This window comes from Pristiophorus japonicus, chromosome 19 (genome assembly GCF_044704955.1).
Source record: "Pristiophorus japonicus isolate sPriJap1 chromosome 19, sPriJap1.hap1, whole genome shotgun sequence".
Taxonomy (NCBI): domain Eukaryota; kingdom Metazoa; phylum Chordata; class Chondrichthyes; family Pristiophoridae; genus Pristiophorus; species Pristiophorus japonicus.
The window spans coordinates 41,261,924-41,275,403 of NC_091995.1; positions in this window are offsets into that span (position 1 = coordinate 41,261,924).

Here is a 13,480-nt window from a genome sequence, read left to right on the forward strand (position 1 = left end):
GGGAGGGGAGGGAGGAAGGGAAGGCAAGGGAAGTGAAGGGGGAAGGGAAGGGAAGGGAGGGAAGGGAAGGGAGGGAGGGGAGGGGGGAAAGGAAAGGAAAGGAGGGAGGGAAGGGAAGGGAAGGGAAGGGAAGGGAAGGGAAGGGAAGGGAAGGGAAGGGAAGGGAGGGAGGGAAGGGAGGGAAGGGAAGGGAATGTAATGGATGGAAGGGAAGGGAAGGGAAGGGAAGGGAGGGAGGGGAGGGGGGAAAGGAAGGGAAGGGAAGGGAGGGAGGGGAGGGAGGAGAAGAGAGGGAGGGGAGGGGGTAAGGGAAGGGAAGGGAGGGAGGGGAGGGAGGGAAAGGGGGAAGCGAAGGGAAGGGAAGGAAAGGAAGGAAAGAAGGAAGGAAGGAAATAAAGAAAGAAAGAAAGACTTGCATTTATATAGCGCTTTTCATGACCACTGGACATTCAAAGTGCTTTACAGCCAGTGAAGTACTTTTGAAGTGTAATCACTGTTGTAATGTGGGAAACGCAGCAGCCAATTTACTCACAGCAAGCTCCCACAAACAGCAATGTGATATTGACCGGATAATCTGTTTTTGTTATGTTGAATGAAAGGGATAAAGATTGACCAGGACACCGGGGATAACTTCCTGCCTCTTCTATGAAATAGTGCCATAGGGTTTTTTCCGTCCACCTGAGAAAGCAGATGGGACCTTGGTTTAACATCTCATCCGAAAGACGGCACCTCCAACAGTGCAGCTCTCCCTCAGCACTGCACTGGGAGTGTCAGCCTAGATTTATGTTTTGAAGCCCTTGGAGTGGGATTTGAAACCCACAACCGTCAGACTCAGAGAAAGTTTTGGGTTGAAGAATAAGAATTTTTAAATCGAGGCGTTGTCGGAGCCGCGGCCAATGTAGGTCAGCGAGCACAGGGGTCATCTTATAAACCTCGATAAAATCACCACTAAGTCTATGCTTTTCTAAAGTGCAGACACCCAGCTCTTTTGAGCCATTCTGGGTAAGTAAGATGCTTTTCCTTTCTGGAGAACATACTTTGTGCTGGGAATCTATCCCATAATACTTGTTCCCAGTAGCCTGTCATCACCAGCCTGTCCAGTCCCAAACTTTGGAATCTCCTCTCTGCGACGCATTAACTGGATTCTTCCATAACTTAAAATAACCACTTACTTGCTGCTTATAGGCCAACAGTTTTCAAATTTTACTGCCCCATATGTGTGAAAGTACAGACCACCGTTATTACTATCTGAGTAGAATGGGCCTATACTCTCAAGAGTTTAGAAGAATGAGAGATGAACTCATTGAAACAGATAAGATTTTCAGAGGGCTTAACAGGATAGATGCCGAGAAGCTTTTTCCCCTGGCTGGAGAGTGTAGAACTAGGGGGCATAGTGGAGGTAACAAGGAGGGTCCATGAGGGCAGTGCATTTGATGTAGTGTATATGGATTTTAGCAAAGCTTTTGATAAGGTCCCACATGGCAGACTGGTCTCGAAGGTAAAAGCCCATGGGATCCAGGTCAAAGTGGCATTGTTGGATCCAAAACTGGCTCAGAGGCAGGAAGCAGAGGGTAATGGTTGATGGGTGTTTTTGTGACTGGAAGACTGTTTCCAGTGGGGTTCCGCAGGTCTCAGTACTAGGTCCCTTGCTTTTTGTGCTATATATCAATGAATGTAGGGGTTATGAATAAAAAGTTTGCAGACGATACTGAAATCAGCTGTGAGGTTGATAATGAAGAAGAAAGCTGTAGACTGCAGGAAGATATCAATGTACTGGTCAGGTGGGCAGAACAGTGGCAAATGGGATTCAATTCAGAGAAGTGTGAGATAATACATTTGGGGAGGGCTAACAAGGCAACGGAATACACAATAAATAGTAGGACACTGAGAAGTGTAGAGGAACAGGGGAACCTTGGAGTGCATGCCCACTGATCCCTGAAGGTAGCAGGCCAGGTAGATAAGGTGGTTAAGAAGACATATGGAGTACTTGCCTTTATTAGCCGAGGCATAGAATACAGGAGTAGGGAGGTTATGCTTGAACTGTATAAAACACTGGTTAGGCCACAGCTAAAGTACTGTGTACAGTTCTGGTCACCACGTAACAGGAAAGATGTGATTGCACTAGGGAGGGTACAGAGGAGATTTTCAAGAATGTTGCCTGGACTGGAGAATTTTAGCTATGAGGAAAGATTGGATAGGCTGGGGTTGTTTTCTTTGGAACAGAGGAGGCTGAAGGGAGACCTTATTGAGGTTTATAAAATTATGAGGGGCGTAGAAAGAATGGATAGGACAGACCTATTTCTCAGCAGAGGGGTCAACAACCAGAGGGCATAGATTTAAAGTAGTTTATAATGCCTCTTCTGATTCTGGATTCTGGAGAGGTCCCAGCGGATTATATTCAAAAAGGAGTTAGATGTAGTCCTTACTACTCGGGGGATCAAGGGGTATGGCGAGAAAGCAGGAATGGGGTACTGAAGTTGCATATTCAGCCATGAACTCATTGAATGGCGGTGCAGGCTAGAAGGGCCGAATGGCCTACTCCTGCACCTATTTTCTATGTTTCTATGTTTCTATTGGAAAACCGCAAATGTAACGGCCCTATTTAAAAAAGGAGGCAGACAGAAAGCAGGAAACGATAGACCAGTTAGTCTAACATCTGTGGTTGGAAAAATGCTGGAGTCCACTATTATCTAAAGAAGGCAAGTATATCCTTCCTTAGATAAGGAGACCCAAACTTTGCACAGAATCCCAGGTGTGGTTTCATCTTGCACATCCTTACTCTTATACTCCATCCCCCTTGCAATAAAGGGCAGCATGCCATTTGTCTTTCTTAATGCTTGCTGTATCTACATGCTAGCTTTCTGTGTTTCTTAGCTGCCTATCTGCGCTCATCATCATTATCATAGGCAGTCCCTCGAGCGAGGATGACTTGCTTCCACATGGGTTCACAGATGTTTCGATGAAGGACCCAATATTCCAGTCCTGAACTCCAATTGAAGGGTGGAAGATGCCTGTGCATAGATTTTTTTAACGTGGGGTGACCGTTGCACACCAGCCACCATACGGGTTTGACAGAGCTAGGTCTTGGTCCAGTGGCAAGGGTTAACCAGGACGACTGGAGACCTGCTCTGCCGCACAGACCCAATGCACACACATATTGCAGTGTGGGCTGGCCCGTGTTGCCCCTGGACCCTCGGCTCTTCTGGGCCCCGTACCCTCATTCCCCGCACCTCCGCCACGATCTCTCGTCGCTCCTCCGCCACAAACATTCGCCGCACCCCCGTCACGATCTCTCACTGCTCCTCCGTCACAAAGCATTTGCCGCACCTCCGTCGCGATCACACATCGAATCTCGGCCACGATCCCTCACAGCTCCTCCGCCTCCATCACTTGCCACATTCTCCGCCACGTCCTTCCCGCTCCTCCGCTGTACCTGGGCCCCGCCGATGCTCCCGCCCACACTCCAAACAGCGACCTGGGTCCTGATGATGTCACCCAATCGCCCACCTCGAAGCCGTCGCACACTTGAAACGGCTCGCGCTGGAAGTTGCAGTGGTAAGCTCTTTTATAGCCCGACCTGCGGTGGTGTTCTCTCGCAGGTCGGGGGGGCCACGATGGGCACTGCGTTCATCTAGCACTTGACAGCTCCCTGAGTATAGTTAACCCAGATTCCACCCTGACAATGGTTCGGGTTACCAAAAGTGTTCATGGGAGGCCGGGTTCACTCAGCTCACCTCCTGCCCAGTGGAAACACTCATTGGCCAACATTGTTATCAGTAAATTGGCCAGAATCAAACTGAGACAGTCAAACCGGGAGCATCTCAACCTGTGAAAGACTGTGATAAGATCTCAGAGGAGGGTATTGTCATGTATGTACATGCTGTTTCTAGATGGTGTCTGTTATGTCTGTAATGCACTTATGAATGACTTCATGAGGCAATGTGTTGTACTGAAACTGTAGTGACCTTGGTCCTTTATTCGTAACTCCAGAGTGAGGCACAAGCATGGTGGGCAGCCTTTTATATTGGGTCCTGCACACCTATGCAGGTGACCCTCAGGTCTCCCACCGCAGTGCCCTCTGGTGGACAGCCTCTGCCACAGGAGTAGGAAACCCCGGCCCCACCAGTCGCACCCTCAAGTGGTGCCAACATAATATATACACAGTGTAAACCTTATCGATAGTACATCAGGTAACAAGTCTCCATCTTATGCAACTATACAGTGACTACACAGAGAGTATATCGATAGTCTGCCTATATAACATCACTCTCTCCCAAGTCCTTTGTGCTGATTACCTTTGCACTATGTGCTCTGGCTTAGGCCTCCCCAGACTTAAATGCCAAGTGCCCTAGAAATAGTAGATGCATTGATGGTCATTTTCCAACATTCCATGGACTCTGATTCAGTTCCTGTGGATTGGAGGATAGCTAATGTAACCCCACTTTTTAAAAAAGGAGGGAGCGAGAACACAGGGAATTATAGACCGGTTAGCCTGACATCAGTGGTGGGGAAAATGCTGGAATCAATTAATAAAGGTGTAATAGCAGCGCATTTGGAACGCAGTGACAGGATCGATCCAAGTCAGCATGGATTTATGAAAGGGAAATCATGTTTGACAAATCTAGCGTTTTTTGAGGATGTAACTACGAGAGTGGATAAGGGAGAACCAGTGGATGTGGTGTATTTGGATTTTAAAAAGGATTTTGACAAGGTCCCACACAAGAGATTAGTGTGCAAAATTAAGGCACATGGGATTGGGGGTAATGTATTGACACAGGTAGAGAACTGGTTGGCAGACAGGAAGCAAAGAGTGGGAATAAACAGGTCTTTTTCAGAATGGCAGGCAGTGACTAGTGGGGTGCCGCAGGGTTCAGTGTTGGGACCCCAGCTATTTACAATATACATTAATGATTTAGACGAAGGAATTGAATGTAATATCTCCAAGTTTGCAGATGACGCTAAGCTGGGTGGCAGTGCGAGCTGCGAGGAGGATGCTATGAGGCTGCAGGGGGACTTGGACAGGTTAGGTGAATGGGCAAATGCATGGCAGATGCAGTATAATGTGGATAAGTGTGAGGTTATCCACTTTGGTAGGAAAAACAGGAAGGCAGTTTATTATCTGAATGGTGACAGATTAGTAAAACGGGAGGTGCAACGAGACCTAGGTATCATGGTACATCAGTCATTGAAGGTAGGTATGCAGGTACAGCAGGCAGTAAAGAAAGCAAATGGCATGCTGGCCTTCATAGCGAGGGGATTTGAGTATAGGAGCAGGGAGGTCTTACTGCAGTTGTACAGGGCCTTGGTGAGACCACAGCTTGAGTATTGTGTGCAGTTTTGATCTCCTAATCTGAGGAAGGACATTCTTGCTATTGAGGGAGTGCAGCGAAGGTTCACCAGACTGATTCCCGGGATGGCAGGACTGACATATGAAGAAAGACTGGATCGACTAGGCTTATATTCACTGGAGTTTTGAAGAATGAGAGGGGATCTCATAGAAACATATAAAATTCTGACGGGATTGGACAGGTTAGATGCAGGAAGAATGTTCCCAATGTTGGGGAAGTCCAGAACCAGGGGTCACAGTCTAAGGATAAGGGGTAAGCCATTTAGGACCGAGATGAGGAGAAACTTCTTCACTCAGAGAGTTGTGAACCTGTGTGTGTCCATGGCCAGTTCATTAGATATATTCAGAAGGGAGTTAGATGTGGCCCTTACAGCTAAAGGGATCGAGGGGTATGGAGAGAAAGCAGGAATGGGGTACTGAAGTTGCATGATCAGCCATGATCATATTGAATGGTGGTGCAGGCTCGAAGGGCCGAATGGCCTACTCCTGCACCTATTTTCTATGTTTCTACGTTTCTATAGCTCTTGCACCTGTGCTTTGGCTTGACTCTCTCCCTGTTAACCCCCAAGTCCTTTTGCCACAACGTTGGGTAGTGGTTACCAGTTTGGATGGTTCGATGATGCAGGAGGTTCCAATGGGTTCTGGATGTGATCCATGTGTGTGTCCATGGCTACATACATCCATTTCTCCCCGCCCGCCACCCCCACAGTGAGATCATGCAGCAGGCCCGTTACATTAACATACAGGATCAGACACAGTGCAATTACAAAGAAAGGAAGTTACAGTTTGTACCTTGGTTCAGTGACTTACATTCGTTATGTTTTACGGGGTGGGCTTGGTTCGCTCACCTAGCCAGGACTCAGGGCCTTTGCCGTTGCCCAGTGGTGGGCAGAGCCACAGATGTGTGTGGCCTCCCTGTCGTCCTTTGAGGGCTGCAGAATCTTCTGCCTGCTCTCTAACGGTGTTGGGAACCTGGCTGTTCCAGGTCCCGTTTGGGGAACTTGTTGGTTCTGACCTTTCTCTCCCGGACATGGCCGAGGTAGCGACTGGGTCTGGGGGCTGCGCTGTCTCCACACGGGTGATGGGCAACGGCGGCCAACTGCGCGTATTGGCGCTGTTTTCGTTTCTAGGTCCGTGGCGAATAGTGCCATCGGGTGCCTGCAGCGTGGGATAGACCTGGGGCAGGGTATCAGGATCAGTGCCTTCACCCTCCTGAGGTCGCTGGCCTATAATTTGTGGGGACACCTGGGGCAGGGCATCAGGATCAGTCCCTTCACCCTCCCGCATTCGCTCGCTTGCTACTTTTGGGGCACTCTATTCCCGACATCTCGCAACAACATTTTGTTCACAATCTTAATCGGTTCATTACATTGATTGCCATGTATACAATGTCTTTAAGTTCAGTTGGTTGCAGGTCTCCTTTAAGAGAACCCAGCTGGCTTTACCCCAATCAAATCCTTTGTTGAACACCACGTGTTGGTCCCTCAGCGTTGCACCTCGTGATATGGCCGCGGCCATCTTTTTTTTCAGCCACGCTGCACCTCGCTGCAGCAGGGACGCCATCTTGCCTCTGTCCTCGAGGTCGACTGCCTTGATCCTTCTCTTCCGCGATTCTGCCACAAAAGCTGGAAGAGTGGCTGTGAATTCGACCTTCCTCCCCAGGAGTCCTGCCACTGGAGCCGGGAAGGTACTTTTAGGTCATTCCGGTCGGATCATTACCACGCAGTCGTGATGGACGGTCTGTGCCTCAGGTGCTGCGCTGGTCTGTTCTCTGGTGTCTGGCCCAAGCGAAGGTGAGGTTTTGCTCTGCCTCTGAGCACGGAGGTCATCGATTGCTGGAGTGAAGAGGTCTTCCCATTTCGACTGGATCTTCCCCATCCACCTTTTTCCTAGTAGCTTTGGACCATCACCTGCAACAGTCCACAGAGGTAACTTGTGCACCATGCCATTATGGATTACAGTTACATCCGCACTACCAAGAACTGGGATCAGCTCCTTGGTGTAGGTGCGTAACTTTTCCTGTACTGGAACCAGCTCAGGTCGTTTTTTGTTCCGTAGACTCTCAAAGGCATCCTGGCTCATTACTGACTGGCTCGCTCCCATGTCCACTTGCATGAAGACTGGAACGCCGTTTATCTCAACTTCCATCTTCACTGGAGGACAATCGGTGGTGCAGGTATACACTCCATACACATCTTCTTGTGGCTGAGCTGCCTCTCTGGCCAAATCATCATACTCCCCGCTGGATTCAAAGTCATCTACCAACTCCTCTGCTAGGCAGTGAGTCGTATTTCTTTTACACATACGCTGGAGGTGGCCCTTCATGTTACAGACTTTGCATACGTACTCAGCAAACTGGCACTGGTGAGCTCTGTGCTTTCCTCAGCAACGCCAGCATGGTGCTACTCGATTAGCACCCCTCGGTGCACTCTGAGTTCTGGAACCCTGAGGTCTGTGCTCTCTGCCCTGGGCAGAGCCACATTCGACAGTCTTGCCTGTGAAAGGCACCATTCTGTGTACAGTACTTGCCGGGTTTGAGTCCACAGGATGCTTGGTGCTGCAGGTCAAGATCATGAACGCCTGACTGATGCTGATGGTCTTCTGCAGGTTTACTGTGGTGTCGGCAGATAATAGCTTGTGAAGGAGGCTCCTTGTGGTCAATTCCCATAACTCGCAATGCTTTTTTGAGGTGCGTGCCGAAATCACACAGTGCCGCAAGTCTCCTGAGGTCGGCAGCATATTTTGCAATCTCCTGGCCCTCAGGTCTGCGGTGAGTGTAGAATCTGTGCCTGGCCGTGAGGATGCTCTGTTTTGGTTTTAGTTGGTCGCGAATTAATTCAGTCAGCTCATCATATGTTTTATCCTTGGCCTTCGTGGGTGCCAGCAAGTTCCTGATGAGGCGGTGGACCTCAGGCCCACAACTGGTCAGTAGTATAGCCTTGCGTTTCTCCGCCAATGTGTCTGTCTCCCCAGCCAGGTTGTTTGCCACGAAATATTGCTCGAGCCTTTCCGTGAAGGCATCCCAATCATCATCCTCTGCGAAGTCTTTTAGTGTGCCAAAGGTAGCAATAATCACGTGAAAGTCTATATTCTTGTCGCCAGTTGTTATGTCTGTAATGCACTTATGAATAACTCCACGAAACAATGTGTTGTACTCAAACTGTAGTGACCTTGGTCCTTTACTTGTAACTCCAGAGTGAGGCACAAGCATGGTGGGCAGCCTTTTATACTGGGCCCTGCACACCTATGCAGGTGACCCTCAGGTCTCGCACTGCAGTGCCCTCTGGTGGACAGCCTCTGCCACAGGGGCAGGAAACCCCGGTCTCCACCAGTTGCACCCTCTAGTGGTGCGAGCATAGTATATACACAGTGTAAACCTTATTGAAGTACATCAGGTAACAAGTCTCCATCTTATGCAACTATACAGTGACTACATAGAGGGTATATCAATAGTCTGCATGTATAACAGTGTCATTGTTGGAGGCCACTGAGCAGTACGCACATGGTTCTGCTCTGGTATAAAAGGCCAGTCATTTTGAGAGTCAGGCACTTTGGGCCGTAATAAAGCAGAGCCAAGGTTGTACCTTGCTTAGTTAAACAGTATCAGTTTGTATCTTTATTGCATACATAACAGATGGGTACTGTGTTCATCTAGCACTTGACAGCTCCCTGAGTATAGTTAGCCCAGATTCCACCCTGACAATGGTTGAGGTTTCCAACATGGGGGGGCTGGGTTCACTCAGTTCACCTCCCGCCTATTGGAAACACTCATTGTCCAACCTTGTTATCAGTAAATTGGTGCTGATTACATTCTTTCTAAGTACTGTCGACGAATTTGTTTCTAAACTGGGCCAGATACAGCTCGCAGATCTCCTCTCATATTTCTCTCTCCAATAAACAGAATAAAACCTCAGGCCATTAGCCATCACCATCGAGCTTAAAATAGGATAGCAACTGCACAGCCACCCAATCAACTGCAAGATCTCTCAGTGTTTGTGATGTCACTGAGTTAGTCTTTGGTCATGGAGCAACATTTTGCTCTGCAGGCTTCGAAAGTAGCAGGCGATACTGACAGATAAATTCATCACAGCATCGAAAATATCAGGTAATAACCTCACCATGCCAATATCTATTGGAATCCGAGAATGGTGGGAGGATGGGCTCATAAGGGGGAAAAAAGTGATATTAGGGATAACTTCTCTGTGAGTTGAGTGTAGATAAAGGGTAAATCCAGTCTTTAAAAATGCGTTTAAGATTTCTGCAGATCTTCAGTGTAACTGTTCACCATAAGCTGTAGACTGCAGGAAGATAGCAATGGACCGGTCAGGTGGGTAGAAAAGTGGCAAATGGAATTCAATCTGGAGAAGTGTGAGGTAATGCGGGGCCAAGATACAGTGAATAGGACAGGCCTATTTCCCTTAGCAGAGGGGTCAAGAACCAGAGGGCATAGATTTAAAGTAATTGGTAGGAGGTTTAGAGGAGATCTGAGGGGAAATGTCTTCACCCAGAGGGTGGTGGGGGTCTGGAACTCACTGCCTGAAAGGGCGGTAGAGGCAGAAACCCTCACCACATTTAAAAAGTACTTGGATGTGCATTTGAAATGCCATAAGCTACAGGGCTACAGACCAAGAGCTGGAACGTGGGATTTGGCTGGGTAGATCTTGGTCGGCCGGCACGGACATGGTGGGCTGAAATGGCCTTCTTCAGTGCTGTAAATTTATATGATAGTCTTAGGATAATGGATCAGCCATTTAAGACGGAGATGAGGAGGAATTTCTTCACTCAGAGGGTTGTGAATCTTTGGAATTCTCTGCCTCGAAGGGCTATGGATGCTAAATCGTTGAGAATATTCAATGCTGAGATGGACAGATTTTTGGAGTCTAGGGTTGCATGTATGCAACCATCATACAACTGTAACCTTCATGTAACTGTAACCTTCATGTAACTATAACCTTCATGTAACTGTAACATTCATGTAACTGTAACCTTCATGTAACTGTAACATTCATGTAACCACTGCACACTGTACCTATATCCTAGAAATGCACACCTTGACCACAGGGGGTGAACTTGTGGGAAACACTCCTCATCTGGGCATTCAGGTATTAAAAGGGAGGTCCCATGCAGGGTCAACACTTCTTGGTCCTGGGAATAAAGGAAGGTCACGCAGTGACTGTGTCTGCAGTACATGCCTCGTGTGATTCAGTAGCAAGGTGCAGGGACACTACATTTGGCGACGAGAAATGGGAATCACCGAACCACGAGGATGGCCACCGGTAGCACAGAGGAACGTTACTGTGTGGGTGAGGACTGGGATGATTTCATGGAGAGACTCCAGCAGAGCTTTGACACGAAGGACTGGCTGGGAGCGGAGGGCGCATCTACTGACCAGCTGTGGACCAAAGACGTATGCGCTGATGAAAGACCTGCTCGCACCCCAGAAGCTGGCGGACAAGTCCTTTAAAGAGCTCAGCCAGCTGATCAGTGAGCATCTCAAACCGGCGAGTAGCGTACACATGGCCCGGCACCGGTTCTATACACACCGGCGTCGGGAGCGACAAAACATCTCGGACTTCGTTGCAGACTTCCGACGCTTGGCCAGCCTCGGTAAGTTCACAGATGCCTGCAGGGGGAGATGTTAAGGGATTTCTTCATTGAGGGCATTAGTCATGCCGGGATTTTCAGGAAGCTCATAGAGACCAAGGACTTGACTTTAGAAAGGGTGGCATTGATAGCGTCATTGATACACCGTTTTGAGTCCTGTTGAGGGGGATGACTCATCAGGGGAGGGCAGCAGCAGCCAAGTTCATGGCACCGTGGCTGGCTCTGCTGCACAGGAGGGCAGGAAAAAGAGTGGGAGAGCGATAGTGATAGGGGATTCGATTGTAAGGGGAATAGATAGGCGTTTCTGCGGCCGCAACCGAGACTCCAGGATGGTATGTTGCCTCCCTGGTGCAAGGGTCAAGGATGTCACGGAGCAGGTGCAGGACATTCTGAAAAGGGAGGGAGATCAGCCAGTTGTCGTGGTGCACATTGGTACCAACGATATAGGTAAAAAAAGAGATGAGGTCCTACGAGACGAATTTAAGGAGCTAGGAGCTAAATTAAAACATAGGACCTCAAAAGTAGTAATCTCGGGATTGCTACCAGTGCCACATGCTAGTCAGAGTAGGAATCGCAGGATAGCTCAGATGAATACGTGGCTTGAGCAGTGGTGCAGCAGGGAGGGATTCAAATTCCTGGGGCATTGGAACCGGTTCTAGGGAGGTGGGACCAGTACAAACCGGATGGTCTGCACCTGGGCAGGACTGGAACCAATGTCCTAGGGGGAGTGTTTGCTAGTGCTGTTGGGGAGGAGTTAAACTAATATGGCAGGGGGATGGGAACCAATGCAGGGAGACAGAGGGAAACAAAAAGGAGGCAAAAGCAAAAGACAGAAAGGAGATGAGTAAAAGTGGAGGGCAGAGGAACCCAAGGCAAAAAACAAAAAGGGCCACTGAATATAAAGGGGCTGCAGGAGTGGTCAAAACTAAAAATCATGGTATAAAAACTAGTATTAAAACACTCTACCTAAACGCACGCAGCATTCGAAATAAAGTAAATGAGTTGACGGCACAAATCATTACAAATTGGTATGATTTGGTGGCCATTACAGAAACATGGTTGCAGGGTGGCCAAGACTGGGAATTAAACATACAGGGGTATCTGATGATTCGGAAAGATAGACAAGAAGGGAAAGGAGGTGGGGTAGCTCTGTTAATAAAGGATGATATCAGGGCAGTTGTGAGAGACGATATTGGCTCTAATGAACAAAATGTTGAATCAATGTGGGTAGAGATTAGAGATAGTAAGGGGAAAAAGTCACTGGTGGGCGTAGTTTATAGGCCTCCAAATAATAACTTCACGGTGGGGCGGACAATAATCAAGGGAATAATGGAGGCATGTGAAAAAGGAATGGCAGTAATCATGGGGGATTTTAACCTACTTATCGATTGGTCAAATCAACTCCAGGGTAGCCTGGAGGAGGAATTCATAGAATGCATACGGGATTGTTTCTTCGAACAGTATGTTACAGAACCTACAAGGGAGCAAGCTATCTTAGATCTGGTCCTGTGTAATGAGACAGGAATAATAAACGATCTCCTAGTAAAAGATCCTCTCGGAATGAGTGATCACAGTATGGTTGAATTTGTAATACAGATTGAGGGTGAGGAAGTAGTGTCTCAAACGAGCGTACTATGCTTAAACAAAGGGGACTACAGTGGGATGAGGGCAGAGCTAAAGTAGACTGGGAACACAGACTAAATGGTGGCACAAGTGAGGAACAGTGGAGGACTTTTAAGGAGCTCTTTCATAGTGCTCAACAAAAATATATTCCAGTGAAAAAGAAGGGCGGTAAGAGAAGGGATAACCAGCCATGGACAACCAAGGAAATAAAGGAGAGTATCAAATTAAAAACCAATGTGTATAAGGTGGCCAAGGTTAGTGGGAAACTCGAAGATTTGGAAAATTTTAAACAACAGCAAAGAATGACGAAGAAAGCAATAAAGAAAGGAAAGATAGATTACAAAGGTAAACTTGCGCAAAACATAAAAACAGATAGTAAAAGCTTTTACAGATAAAAAAACGGAAAAGAGTGACTAAAGTAAATGTTGGTCCCTTAGAAGATGAGAAGGGGGATTTAATAATGGGAAATGTGGAAATGGCTGAGACCTTAAACAATTATTTTGCTTCGGTCTTCACAGTGGAAGACACAAAAACCATGCCAAAAATTGCTGGTCACAGGAATGTGGGAAGGGAGGACCTTGAGACAATCACTATCACTAGGGAGGTAGTGCTGGACAGGCTAATGGGACTCAAGGTAGACAAGTCCCCTGGTCCTGATGAAATGCATCCCAGGGTATTAAAAGAGATGGCGGAAGTTATAGCAGATGCATTCGTTATAATCTACCAAAATTCTCTGGACTCTGGGGAGGTACCAGCGGATTGGAAAGCAGCTAATGTAACACCTCTGCTTAAAAAAGGGGACAGACAAAAGGCAGGTAACTATAGGCCGGTTAGTTTAACATCTGTAGCGGGGAAAATGCTTGAAACCATCATTAAGGAAAAAATAGCGGGACATCTAGATAGGAA